At 37.6% G+C, this 14541-nt stretch overlaps 1 protein-coding gene across 1 annotated transcript in view; it reads left to right on the top strand.

Annotated features, from left to right (window-relative positions):
• LOC124789695 (DNA polymerase delta subunit 2) overlaps positions 1–14541 on the top strand; it is a 104657-nt gene that overhangs the window by 50252 nt on the left and 39864 nt on the right. The window lies entirely within an intron of this gene.

The following is a 14541-nucleotide window of genomic DNA, read 5'->3' as shown; positions in this document are numbered from 1 at the left end:
TCACTTATTCACCGGGTCCAGCGGTGTTTGTGTAAAATTGTCAGTGCTAACAGACAAGCAATACTGCGTTAAATAACAGCAGAAATCAATGTGGAATGTACAATGAACATATCCGTTAGGACAGTGGGTGAAATGTAGTGTTAATGGGCTATGGCACAATTGACTGACCTTGAATGCCTTTGCTAAGACCACAACATTGCCTGCAACACCTCTCCTGGACTTGTGACTGTACTGGTGGTACTCTAGACAACCAGATAAATTTGGCCTGGTCAGATGAGTCCCAATTTCACTTGAAATAGTTGATTGTAGGGTTAGTGTGTTTCATGGACGCCACGAAGCCATGGACTTGGGTTGTCAATAAGGCATTGTGCAAGCTGGTTGTGGCTCCATAATGATGTGGGATGGGTTTACATGTAATGAATTGGGTCCTCTGGTCCAACTGAACTGATCATTAACTGGAAATGGCTGTGTTCGTCCACTTGAGGAGACCATTTGCAGCCATTCATGTTCCCTTACAGTGATGCAATTTTTATGGATGACGGTGTGCCATGTCACTGAACCACAGTTGTTCGCGACTTGTCTGGAGAACATTGTGGATAGTTTGAGCGACAGACGTGAATCTTATTGAACACTTACGGGACATAATCGAGAGGTCAGTTTGTCCACAAAATCCTGCACTGGCATCATTTTCACAATTACGGACGGCTGTAGAGACAGTATGGCTCAGCAGGGTGTGTACGTGGACAAGGAAAAAAAAATCTTGGAATTTTCCCTTGTCAACATTTGAATGGTTATGGTTTTATACACGGGCATACAATTTCCCGGCACTTTAGGAAATGAAACTCATGGAAAAAGACACGTTTTGGAAATAATCTTTGATGTGCAGCAATATGTACGCTGTGTATTTTCATATTACGAAAGCATACATTGGAATTCCACCAAACGCCGCATGTTACTTTCTGAATCATTGAAAGCAAGGTTTTGATGCGCTTTTGTAAGCCGTTTAAAAATCAAAGCTTTCACATATAGTATTGTTCTCAAGCTGCAAGAGAAGCTAAGCTTTCGCATATACTGTTGATCTTTTTTGCGCGTGTTACACTTTAAGATATATCACACAAATATGTCAGTAAAATTTTTAATAATGACATAAATGTCTGATCTTCAGGGTTTGAAATTCTTCTAAATGGCTCGTCATCAAAGAGTTGATGGTACATTCGTGCACATAGTTCAACTTACGTAAAGGGATATGTTCTTTGAAAGTAACGCTCTTCAAACCACTATTCGCAATATTTTCCCACGACCTGTTAGAAATAGGTTCGTTTCAGCATTTGCCAGAGAGCGCAGATAACAGGCGACACCGTGCTTGGGTAGCTATCATGACGTAGGAAGCCCGTATGTATGTTTGTATAAAACATTGAAAGACCATACATTATGTTATAAAAGAAACTAGATATTAGAGGATACTGGATACTGCAAGAGCATTGGAATTTCGTGAACCATATTAAAAAGTGCACATTTAAAGTGCATACTTAAAGTGCACATTCGTATGTCCCGATTCCCAATGAAGTAGACCTCGACCTGATATTAAGCTTTTCAGTGTGGTTTTCGGGATGTAAATTTTCTTGGAGCACCAGTACTGTTTTATATCACGTTTGGTTCTTTATTATGGCTTAATGCCATACGTGCTAGAAAATGAAAACGTGCACTTGAAATGCAGCGAACAGTTGAAACTAGCCAGTACTGTGGAATTAAACGTTCCGTTTCAAATACATTGACTGCCTCTGCGGAAATGGTTAACAAAAGTCAAATTTCTTTAGCAGACAGACAAAAATGACGTCATTGTTCCGCAAGGCGATTAATGCTTGACCCTCAGAAAGGTGAAAATAAAATAAAATCTGAAACCGAGGGAAACATTCCACGTGGGAAAAATATATCTATAACAAAGATGATGTAACTTACCAAACGAAAGCATTGGCATGTTGTTAGACACGTGTGTCTATCAACATGCCAACGCTTTCGTTTGGTAAGTTACATCATCTTTGTTTTTAGATATAAAATTATATATAGGGTATATAAAACCAATACTGACGAACTAAGCAAGAAATTACACATTTCTTCAATCCTTAGCTCCTAGCATTTTTTTCTCTAATCTTGCTACGGCTTTACATGGTGTGTTTTCCTTTCTGCGAAAGAATCTATTACCTCATCGAAGTTCGTCAAACATTTTGTTACATGCAAAATCTAAATGTTGTTATCTAATACTGAAAAAGCTATTAATACAAATAATACCGAAGACTGGTGTGGTTTCTCAATCTGATTACGTCTATTTTGTCACTGTGTGCTAGATAAAACAAAATAGGCCTTTTTAATATGGCAGCACTTTTGTAACAAACCAAATAAACGAGACTGTTTTGGCACAAATTGCCACTTTCATAACACGAGAGAATAGAATCCACGAAGTACCAATATCAAATGCCTATTAGGCCTACTACAAGCAAAAAGCTTTATGTTAGGAAATAGTTTCACATTTCATTCATAGGCACCAGCTTCTCAAGCATGAGATTGAAAAGTAGTGTTACGAAATTTTTATATAAATTTGGAATCGTCTTATTCTTCCATAATTTGTGTGATGTCCCCATTTCTTCTCCTTCCTCGTTCTAACAATCTTATCATCACCAATTCTGTAGCTATTGCTGCCATTGTCAAAATTTGTTTGCCCATTAACTTCACTAACCCTGCCAGAATCACAGGTTTAGTTATCCGGTGATTATTTTCCAGTTAGGCGGTATTATGTGTTTGAACAACACGTTTTCCGCGTTACTTCCATAATAGAACTTACGCGGCTGCTAGCCAGGGACTACTACTGGTCCTTACTAGTGTAGTGATCTGGCCAAAAATTTTCTGCCAAAGTTTCATTTTCTTGGATACACTGAGAAGATAATACGTAATCTTTCTCACCCGTCATTCCTGTCAGTCGTTTATTTCCGTTCTAGTAGTCTGAATTATAACAATGCTGATCATTCGCAAACCCAATCAACAACATAATCAGACAGCTATTGGCATTCATCTGTTCGGCTTTACTCCCTCAGCTCATATAGTCCCATCCCCTTTTGTCTGTGGAAAGTTTATTTCTAGATGTGACGAGGATTCTCCTGACAGAGACGTCACATACACTATGCATGCATTCAAAAGTCAACTTATGAGTCATTCAGAAATCAACTTAAAATGTGTTCAAAAATGTTCAGAAACCAACAGGGAAGCATTTCAAAATCATTTGAAGAATCGACATACAAACATGCACTGGATGCTACGCGCTTTGTAAAACAAGTTTTTTCCCTCAAGAATATGAATTTGGTGCCCCCTTTTCCCGGTAGCATCTAGCTGCTTGCTGCGACTGCTTGCACAGCCAACAGCACATTCCTGTAGCCAGAAGCGGGAGAATCTACTACTCAAACGCGAATCAACTGCGAATGCGCGTGAGCCCGCTTGTAACTGCTAAAATGAATCTAATATAAAAGCCTTTGACACATTTGCTGTTGGCAGCCGCTTGCGTGAGCACTGTGTGTCATTGTTGTATATGGCGCATTTCCTTTGTAATTTAAGTTATTTTTGATTTTATCCTCGTTTATGTTTTATTGTTGAAGTATTATTCTGCAGTAGCGGGATTCAGTAATATCCTTTGTTAGAGTATCGCTTCTTACTAGTCAAAATTACAAAAATTTAAGTGAAAACTAAAACAATGAAAAATTCCCGGAATTCTAAAAATATCCCGGGTTTTTTGTCTTCAGGTGTATAAATAGTAGTTGGAATGCTTATGACATATTTGTAGGTGCCTGAGAGAGTATTTTGGTACAGGTATTGGAACATTCGGCTCCTCAGAAAAAAAGCACAGTTCCTCATGCTTTTGCATGTATGTCAGGAATGTCAGTGGTATGCTTTATCAGATGAGTGTAATTAATTGTGCCTTTTCTTGCCACCCCCCTCCCCCAGTTCCACATTTCCTTTGGTTAAAGGGAGAATAGTCTCCGCCACAGTTGTATTTAAAAATTCCTAATTCATTTAAAAAAATCAAATTCCTAATTCATTAATCCCCCCCCCCCCCCCCCCATGAACCATGGACCTTGCCGTTGGTGGGGAGGCTTGTGCACTTCAGCGATACAAGTAGCCATACCGTAGGTTCAACCAAAACGGAGGGGTATCTGTTGAGAGACCAGACAAACATGTGGTTCCTGAAGAGGGGCAGCAGCCTTTTCAGTAGTTGCAGGGGCAACCGTCTGGATGATTGAGTGATCTGGCTCTGTAACATTAACCAAAATGGCATTACTGTGCTGGTACTGCGCACGGCTGAAAGCAAGGGGAAACTACAGGTGTAATTTTTCCTGAGGGCATGCAGCTTTACTGTATGGTTAAATGACGACGACGTCCTCTTGGGTAAAATATTCCAGGGCTAAAATGGTCCCCCATTCGGATCTCGGGGGAAAGGGGGGGGCTACTTAGGCAGACGTCGTCAACAGGAGAAAGAAAACTGGCATTCTACGGATCTGAGCATGGAATGTCAGATCCCTTAGTCGGGTTGGTGGATTAGAAAATTAAAAAAGGGAAATGGATAGGTTAAAGTTAGATATAGTGGAAATTAGTGAAGTTTGTTGGCAGGAGGAACAAGGAATATAGGGTTTTAAATAAAAAATCAGGTAGGTGTAATGCAGGAGTAGGTTTAATGATAAATAAAAAATAGGAGTGTGGGTAAGTTACTTCGAACAGCATAGTGAACGCGTTGTTGTAGCCAAGTTAGACACTACACCCATAGCTACCACAGTAGTACAAGTTTGTATGCCAACTAGTTCCGCAGATGATGAAAAGATTGAAGAAATGTATGATGAGATAAAAGAAATCATTCCGATAGTGAGGGGAGACGAAAATTTAATAGTCATGGGGGACTGGAATTTGATAGTAGGAAAATGAAGAGAAGAGTAGTAGGTGAATATGAAATGGGTGTAAGGAGTGAAAGAGGAAGCCGCCTGGTAGAATTTTGCACAGACCATAACGTAATCATAGCTAACACTTGGTTTAAGAATCATGAAAGAAGGTTGTTTATGTGGAAGAGGCCTGGAGACACTGGAAGGTTACAGATAGATTATATAATGGTAAGACGGAGATTTAGGAAGTAGGTTTTAAATTCTAAGACATTTCCAGAAGTAGATGTGGACTCTGAGCACAATTTATTGGTTATGAACTGTAGACTAAAACTGAAGAAACTGCAAAAAGATTGGAATTTGGAGGAGATGGGACCTGGATAAACTGAAAGAAGCAGAGGTTATAAAGAGTTTCAGAGAGAGCATTAGGAAACGATTGACAAGAACGGGGGAAGGAAATACAGCAGGAGAAGAATGGGTTGCTTTGAGAGATGAAATAGGAAAGGCAGCAGAGTATCAAGTAGGGAAGAAGACAAGGGCTAGTAGAAATCCTAGGTAACAGAAGAGATATTGAATTTAATTGATGAAAGGAGAAAATATAAAAATGCAGTAAATGAAGCAGGCAAATGTCTCAAAAATGAGATTGACAGGAAGTGCAAAATGGCTAAGCAGGGATGGCTAGGGGACAAATGTAAGGATTTAGAGGCATATATCACTAGGGGTAAGATAAATACTGCCTACAGGAAAATTAAAGACACCTTTCGAGAAAAGAGAACCACTTGTATGAATGTCATGAGCTTGGATGGAGAACCAGTTCTGAGCAAAGAAGGGAAAGCAAAAAAGTGGAAGGACTACATAGAGGACCTATACAAGGGCGATGTACTGGACGGCAATATTATGGAAATGGACAAAGACGGAGATGAAGATGAAATGGGAGATATGATACTGTGTGACGAGTTTGACAGAGCACTGAAAGACCTGAGTCAAAACAAGACCCGGGAGTAGACAACATTCATTTAAAACTACTAATAGCCTTGGGAGAGCCAGCCCTGACTAAACTCTACCATCTGATGAACATGTATGAGGCAGGTGAAATACCTTCAGACTTCAGGAAGAGTATAATAATTCCAATCTCAAAGAAAGCAGTGTTGACTGGTGTGAAAATTACCGAACTATCCACTTAATAAGTCACAGTTGCAGAATACTGACACGAATTCTTTGCAGATGAATGGAAAAAATGGTAGAGGCCGATCTTGGGGAAGACAAGTTTGGATTCCGTAGAAATGTTGGAACATGTGAGGCAATACTGACCCTACGACTTATCTTAGAAGATAGGTTCAGGAAAGGCAAATCTATGTTTCTAGCATTTGTAGATTTAAAGAAATATTTTGACAATATTGACTGGAATATTCTCTTTCAATATTGACTGGAATATTCTCTTTCTAATTCTGAAGGTGGTAGGCGTCTAATACAGGGAACAAAAGGCTATTTACAATTTGTACAGAATCAGATGACAGTTATAAGAGTTGAGGGGTATGAAAGGGAAGCAATGGTTGGGAAGGGAGTGAGACATGGTTGTAGCCTATCCCCAATGTTGTTCAATCTGTATTTTGAGCAAGCAGTAAAGGAAACAAAAGAAAAATTCGGAGTAGGAATTAAAATCCATGGAGAAAAAAATAAAAACTTTGAGGTTTGCTGCCGACATTGTAATTCTGTCAGAGACAACAAAGGAACTGGAAGACTAGTTGAACGGAATGGACAGTGTCTTGAAAGAAGGATATAAGATGAACATCAACAAAAGCACAACGAGGATAATGGAATGTAGTCGAATAAAATCAGGTGTTGCTGAGGGAATTAGATTAGGAAATGAGACATTTAAAGTATTAGAAGAGTTTTGCTATTTGGGGAGCAAAATAACTACTGATGATCGAAGTAGAGAGGATATAAAATGTAGACTGGCAATGGCAAGGAAAGCGTTACCAAAGAAGAGAAATTTGTTAACATTGAGTATAGATTTAAGTGTTGGGAAGTCTTTTCAAAAGAAATTTGTATGGAGTGTAGCCATGTATGGAAGTGAAACATGTACAATAAATAGTTTAGACAAGAAGAGAATAGAGGCTTTCAAAATGTGGTGCTACAGAAGAATGCTTAAAATTAGACGGATAGATCACATAACTAACGAGGAGGTTCTGAATAGAATTGGAGAGAAGAGGAATTTGTGGCACAACTTGACTAGAAGAAGGGATCAGTTGATAGGACATGTTCTGAGGCATCAAGGAATCACCAATTTAGTATTGGAGGGCAGCATGGAGGGTAAAAATCGTAGAGTTAGACCAAGAGATGAATATCCTAAGCAGATTCAGAAGGAGGTTGGTTGCAGTAGGTACATGGAGATGAATCACCTTGCATGGGATAGGGCCGCCGGGAGAGTTGCGTGAAACCAGTCTCTGGACTGAAGATCATAACAACAATAATTCATTAATGGAGCAGGTTACAACTGTTGTTTTCAATCAGATTTCAGATGCACCTGGTGAAGGATCTACCAAGGGAATGGTCCAATAAGACATATCGAAACCTACCCTTAAATTTTTTTACACAGGAAGAAGACAACAAAAGAAATTCACAGCCAAAATTTTAGCTGCTAAGAAGCACTGCAAGTATTTTGAAAAAAAAAAAAAAAAAAAAAAAAAAAATGTTTAAGTTACACATTATTGCTATGCGAAGAATATCTTATAAGAATGGTTTGCACACTCTTGCCTGCCTAGCGCGCAACTTGGCAAAAATGGTGGAGTGGCAAAGTGGGATCAAATCCTGTTTAGACCACAACTTTTTCGCTATGATTTTGTAGCCGAGCATTCACTTCTCACAATGGTGGAGTGGCCATGAAAGATATGTGGTTCGGATTCCACGTTAAAACTGTAGGTCTCCATTTTCTGATTAGGTAACTGGGGAAGGTTAGGGACATGTAAATAGCTGCAGTGGTGTCCAGTTGAGAGACATGCAAAAGGCCTACCGGGTACACCAGACAGAATTCTCTTTTGTTCTTGCTTGTTAGCTTGTTTGCTGTGGTGAAATCCGGGCTTAAAATGTTTTTTGAATAACTTCATATTGACAGTCCCGTTCTTGCACATGCAAGTCTGATGAAAGTGGCTAGCAGAGAAAATAAAGTCATGGCAGTGTTTGATGTCACAGAAGACTTCCATCATTAAGGACTTGTAATTTGTTGAAATGAAATGTGTTTTGCAGTACTACATTTTATTATAATTCCTGTAGGCCATTCCTTATAATAATGTTTGAATGTCAAACATTTGACTATTAGTGAAAGTTTTCGTTGTTTATTCTCTGTAGTCATCACAGAAATGCGAAGTGTCGAATGAAAGACAAAAACAAACATTTTTCTGACACCAGGCAAACTGGACAAAGGAAAAATTGATGAAGTCAGGCACTTTGCAGTAACCACTAGTTTTATTTAGACACAAATGGTCCCGGCCATTGTTCTGCGTATTGCGCTGCGTACCAGACATGCTTGATCAAATTCATGAAGCTTGGTGAAGAAAACTGGTAATGCACAAATGAGTGGAGCTTAAGAATACTGTTCCACTGATAAACCTGAAATGAGAGAGGGGTATCGGAAATTATGTTGTCTGATAATTTCCCGAAAAATGCTTTCCACTGTCAAAAAAAAAATTCTTTATCGAGTGGTTGAATCGCACTAGTAGTTCCAGACGGCATCCACATTACATCTACAGATTTTTTGTCGTCCTCCACAAAAACAGAGGCATCGTTATGTCCCGACCACAAATCCAACAAAAGCTGGTAGGAATATGTTTCAAATGAAATGGTGAAAATTATTCTTTCCCCTTTCTTGAAAAAAGATATACGGCTGCGGAACCAGTAAATCACTCATACTCGTACCTATCACTGGCTTTATCTTATGTGACTGTGTCACTGCATTCGTTGACTGGAAAACCGACTCCATCTTTTTTTCACCCTGAAATAATGAAGTGTGGTGTGCATGCAGTTCTTCCACGAAACCTGACTGATCAACATTATAAACAGCAGTTGTGGGGATAACAGAAAGTTTTGTCTTTGTCAGCTATGAATTTCTCTGTGGCATTGTGTGTCACTTGCAGCTGCTGTACACGTTTATGTGATGTAAATTTGGTAATTTTACGACTTCCTATCCTGTACAATTTCTTGAACCTGCGTAGCCAGGTCGATGATGCCTGAAAATTAGCAATGTTCATGTCAGATGCAATTTGGAGGGCCGTACACGTTTATGTGATGTAAATTTGGTAATTTTACGACTTCCTATCCTGTACAATTTCTTGAACCTGCGTAGCCAGGTCGATGATGCCTGAAAATTAGCAATGTTCATGTCAGATGCAATTTGGAGGGCCGATTCTCGTAGATCTCCATTGGTAATGGTGTATAGTTCTTACGAGCAGTTCTAAATCTTTTGAACAGTTTTTCATTCAGATGGTTTCGGATTTCTGTTTGGCGCATGTTTCTTATTTCATGTAATTCATTCTGCCATTCGTACAGTTCACTCTCCAATTTTACGAAACAAAAACGCCTTTGCATACTGTGTAACTTCAAGTGATTTTTCCTCCTTCGTTTAACCAGTATTTCACTATCTTTTTCTTTGTTGCTGAAAGCTGTTGCAGTACCGTACATGTTGTTTTTGGGCTGGGAAGGTATTCTTCTTCAGAACTGTTACAGGCACAACTAATGTCATCCGAACCACAATTCATGGAATCGACACAGTTATTTCCTATCTCTTGTAATTTATCCACAGTTTCGAACGAAATGTCGATATCATTCGAATGAATATCAAGGAAATCGACTAACAAATGACACATAAGTACTTCCTCAGGAGAAGTAGGTGATTTCTGCTGGAAACTACGTTCTTCTTATTTCATCATTGCTAAATTGAGAATGTTGATTGGATTCCACATTACTGTGAAAGTGGAAGAAAAAAAGATACTGTTAGCTGGTATGCCCTATGAAACCACAATAAATATTAATTCAGCTTTATCTGTATTGTCAATACTTACCAATGCTGCAAAAAGCAACTGATAATTTGTAATAGATGTTACTTGAGTGGCTAATTCGAGAGAATAGTAGCTGTGCACTGTAGTGTCAGAGAAACTATCAATGAATGGTAACCTGAAACGTCCTTTACAAATTACAATCGGGTTGTGTCATGTTTACTGTTTACAAATGTACTGCTGACCCTGGCTGTGTGTGTGTGTGTGTGTGTGTGTGTGTGTGTGTGTGTGTGTGTGTGGGAGGGGGGGGGGGGGGCAGTTGCTGTAATGCCAGTAGGGTCGTGTATATTTCTTCTGCTGCCTGATGCGCTATGAATTTGGCAATTTTCAGCATTTTTTTAAAATGCTTGCAATGTCTCTTAGCAGTTAAAATTTTGACAGTGCATTTCCTGCGGTGCCTTCTTCCCGAGTAAAAAATTTCAGGGTAGGTTTCGACATGTCTTATTGGACCATTCCCTTTTAAGACCCTGAAACCAGATAATGTATACCGACTTCTGTTGTGCAAGACTTTCGTCAATAAAAGTATTTTATGATTGTGGTGGATTTGTTCACTGTGAAAATATTGCGGAGCAGGTCTGGATGTTGCACAAATAAAAATTTATGTTATATAAAGGGAGAATATTAATGATAAGATTTATTTCTTATTTAAATATTGATGTTGTCTCCAGAAAGACTGAGAATTAATGCAAGACTCCGTTTTAACATAAATGGTGACTTAATTAAGTTGGTATGACGTTACCTCTCAATTTGTCCCTTTCAACTTTGTGAAATGTAAGCGTTTGTAGTTAAAAAGGCTTCATATGTTGTTTATTAAGCAAATATTAAATATTTATTGTCTTTGTCAGTCAGATAAATTTCTTCTATTGTGCTGAAATGTTTACTGGGGTTGGGGTTGGGTGGAGTCATAGTTGCATAAGATAAGTAGGGGTTGGGCCGGTGCTACTCCATTTATGGCATTCTCAACCTTAGCAAACAATTGTCATAGCCGTTACTGATTCTTTATGTTTTCTGATTTGCTTGTTATTTCTCTTATTTTGAAATGAGTGAAGATGCTACACCAGGTGCATTATGGGATTCACATACAGCCTCCACAACTCATAGAAGGAAAGGAATTTTTTTAATTCAATGTTGGATGCCCAAAATGCTTCAGTGTTCTGGAGTGCTGTGAGGTGAAAAAGAAGTGCATGAAAGACCTACACCGTACAACTGTAAAAGAGTTGTCACTTACACCGAGAAAAACCTGTGGAAACAAGCCAGATTACGAAGTTTGCTAGGTGTCTTCCTTGTGAATCACCTTGGACTACTGGGAAGAAAAAATCTGTTATAGTTATAATTCGAGCTGTATTGTTGTTTTTATTTAACAAGACTTCATCTAAGCAGCTACTAGATCCGAATTATTTTCTTTCTTTTTTTTCACTTGGATAGGGATGCAGTGTTAGGGAAAAATAAGCAAACTACATGAAAAGTTCCATCAAGGAGTTCCACCCCCAAGAGAAGATTGTACTGTGTGTGTGTAAATTTCTTCCACTGCTGCATGAGGAGGTAAAATGGAGATGGGGCAGTATGTCTTTAAAAAAGTTACCGAAATTAATGTGGTTTTTGTAGTAGCTGGTAGCTCTTGTTAGAATATTGTGAAATTGTACTATGGTAGTCCTTTATTATTGTAGTTGCAAAGATATTTTTTGTCTTGGTAAATTGTGGACAGATTGCAACCTAATGTATGGCTAATGTTGACATATATCAAAATATATAATGGAGGTTATGGCATGGGGAAAGTGCCTCTAGAAGTATGACTGAGAGTGTGTCGAATGTTTAAAAAAATGGAGAGAGAGAGAAAGAGAGAGAGAGAGAGAGAGAGAGCGAGCATTGGCCATTCAGTGCTTTGCTCACTGCTGTGCAGTTGTGACCCAAGCAGAGTTGAAGTGGCAAGGTCAGAGATTAAACATTATATCATGGAGCACAATGTGTGTTGCAGCATTATTAGTTGGTGGTTGCACTTGTGAGTATTTTGAACATTTGTGTGATACCATATCAGAATCAAATAGTTCACATGAAGAACCAAGACAAAAAAAGATTTCATTCAGTATTGCAGAGCCCAAACAAAATACTTCTTCATTTAAGTACTTTTTCTTGAGCTTAACTTTGTCTCCATGCAGTGCCACATAGGGCAGTCATTAGGCTTACAAATATTGAAATTAAGGGGAAGTCCACTAATGACAAAAGGGGAAAGCATAAAAAATGATTTTACTGACTTCTTTCCGTTACACACAATCTGTTGCGTAAAAGTTCTACTTACTAAATACCGAGCTTATAGTAAAAAAAGCTTGCCCTGTTTATTCAGAAACATCAACCTGAAAAACGTTGTAAAGTATGACCACTATCTCAAATACTTTAACAATAGCTTTGACTACAGATTTAGGAGACCACAAGTAGATTTTTATTTGATTTGGAATGTCTACAGGCAAATCTTATCAGACCCATCTAATGGTACAGCAAAATAAGGCCTGATGTCATCTACCACTTGCACATTTGCCTGTCCAAGAAATCTTTTGCTTAACAAAGCTGTGGCAGAAGAGTGTAATGTTTACGATTTTAAAAATGAGAAGGCAACATATTATTTTTTTCTTAGATGGCAAATGAGCAAACGAGATAAGCTCATTTGCTTTAGTTACAAAATAATTATGCACTTGAGTGAAAACTAGAGGGTCATTCCATGTCAAGTCACCCAGGCCTTGACACCAACCATGTCAGATTTTGATGAAACTTGGTACAATTACTTCTTTTACCATCCTGAAAGCACTTGTAAATTTTTTTTGCTCTATCTCTTATAGTTTGTTTTATAAATTTTTAAAGTTTTTAGATTTGGCTTTGTTTCAGCAGTCGGAAATTGTAACTTAAACGTGTCCTCACAACTAAAAAAAATTTGTATATTAAAGAATACTCAAGATATCAGTATGAAATTTTGGAATAAGTTTGTGTATTATATCTAAATGTTAAAAAAAATTACCATAAAGATATATTAAATTCTTCCAAATGAAAAAAAAATTATAATTTTTTTTATTTTATTTTGTTTAGCTAACGGATGTTTAGTTTTGCAAAAACTGCAATATCTAGAGTCTCAGACCTGATAGAAAGCTCAAATTTGTTTTAAAATACTCTTAATTGTATAGGCTATTAGATAAAAGAAAAATTATGTTGGCTTTTTAACCTGTTTAATAGTTACCTAATTTTTAAAATAATATTAATTATATTTTAAAAATAAAAAATGCCAAGTGACTTAGACACCGAAAATAAGTTTTTGTCTTCTTGGAGTAACAATCTACACTTGGATTTTGTATTGTTACTCCTGTGTTTTGAAGTAAAAAATTATTACAGAGTTAAATAGTTCTTGGATTGTATTTTATTAAGTTTATTCGAACTTTCAGTAAGTACTGTTGCTTAGTTCACAGAGATTCTTTTCCAATATCCTACAAAAGTAACCAGAACAGTAATCAGACCAAAAGTGAAATCAGTACGTCAGATATTCAAACCTGTAGTGTAGGGTTATATAAAAAATCTGACTGTTTCCAAACAACCTACACACCTTCAAAAAAGTTACAACCGGTATCAGAATTGAGTGAGGAAGAAAAAGATTTGATCCACTTACGATCTGGAATTAATCTGTGTGAATTTATGATTATATGTTCACACCACAGCTACTACTTTTTAAATGTTTTTGAAAAGTATCAAACAACATGTGTAGACCCACTAAAAAAACACAAAAAGCCCATCAAAAAATCGTTGAGAAGTGTAGGCTTGGATCTTTCTAAACAATTACTGACAAAAAATATTAGCATAAAACCTGGGCAAAAGCTTTGCTCAACATGCCATAACTTTTGTGAGGAAAAATTAAGAGTTGAAGTCAATGAAAGTGAAACAGATGATGAAGTCATGGTTGAATTAGAATCATTGGAATCCAGAAATGAATCCCTCGTACTAACAAACGTTGCTCTTGATTATTTAGGTTTAACACCGATAAAGCTTCATGGCTTGTCAGAACAAAGTAAAGGGTCTTATTTTAAAAGGAAGGTTAGCAGTATTGAAGAGACTGCAAAAAAGGTGGTTTCAAAAGCATTAAAACATGATGCACCAAGTTCTGATGATGACGAAGAAGATAAAAGTGTGGTTGAGAAAGCAAAGGATTTTGATGTAATGATTTCTCTTATGAAAGAGAAGATTTCATCTGTTGGGAGGTCTAGAAAAATCCAGATTCTGACCTTGGCTCCAGATTCCTGGACTCGAAATAAAGTGATGAAAGAATTTAATGTAAGTGAGTACATGGTGCGACTAGCTAGAAAGCTAAAATCTGAAAAGGGTATTTTGGAAACTCCTGGTCCAAAAAAAGGTAAAGCTCTTTCTGAAAATACAGTAAGACTTGTAACAGATTTTTATGAAAAGGATGAAAGTTCCAGAGTGCTACCTGGAACAAAAGACAAAGTAAGTGTTCAAAAAAATGTGTACATGCAAAAAAGACTCATTTTGTGTAACTTGAGAGAACTCTATTATTCTTTCAAATGGGAGAATCCCGAGGTAGAAGT

This window comes from Schistocerca piceifrons, chromosome 3 (genome assembly GCF_021461385.2).
Source record: "Schistocerca piceifrons isolate TAMUIC-IGC-003096 chromosome 3, iqSchPice1.1, whole genome shotgun sequence".
NCBI lineage: Eukaryota > Metazoa > Arthropoda > Insecta > Orthoptera > Acrididae > Schistocerca > Schistocerca piceifrons.
This window is presented reverse-complemented; position numbering and strand designations above follow the sequence as displayed.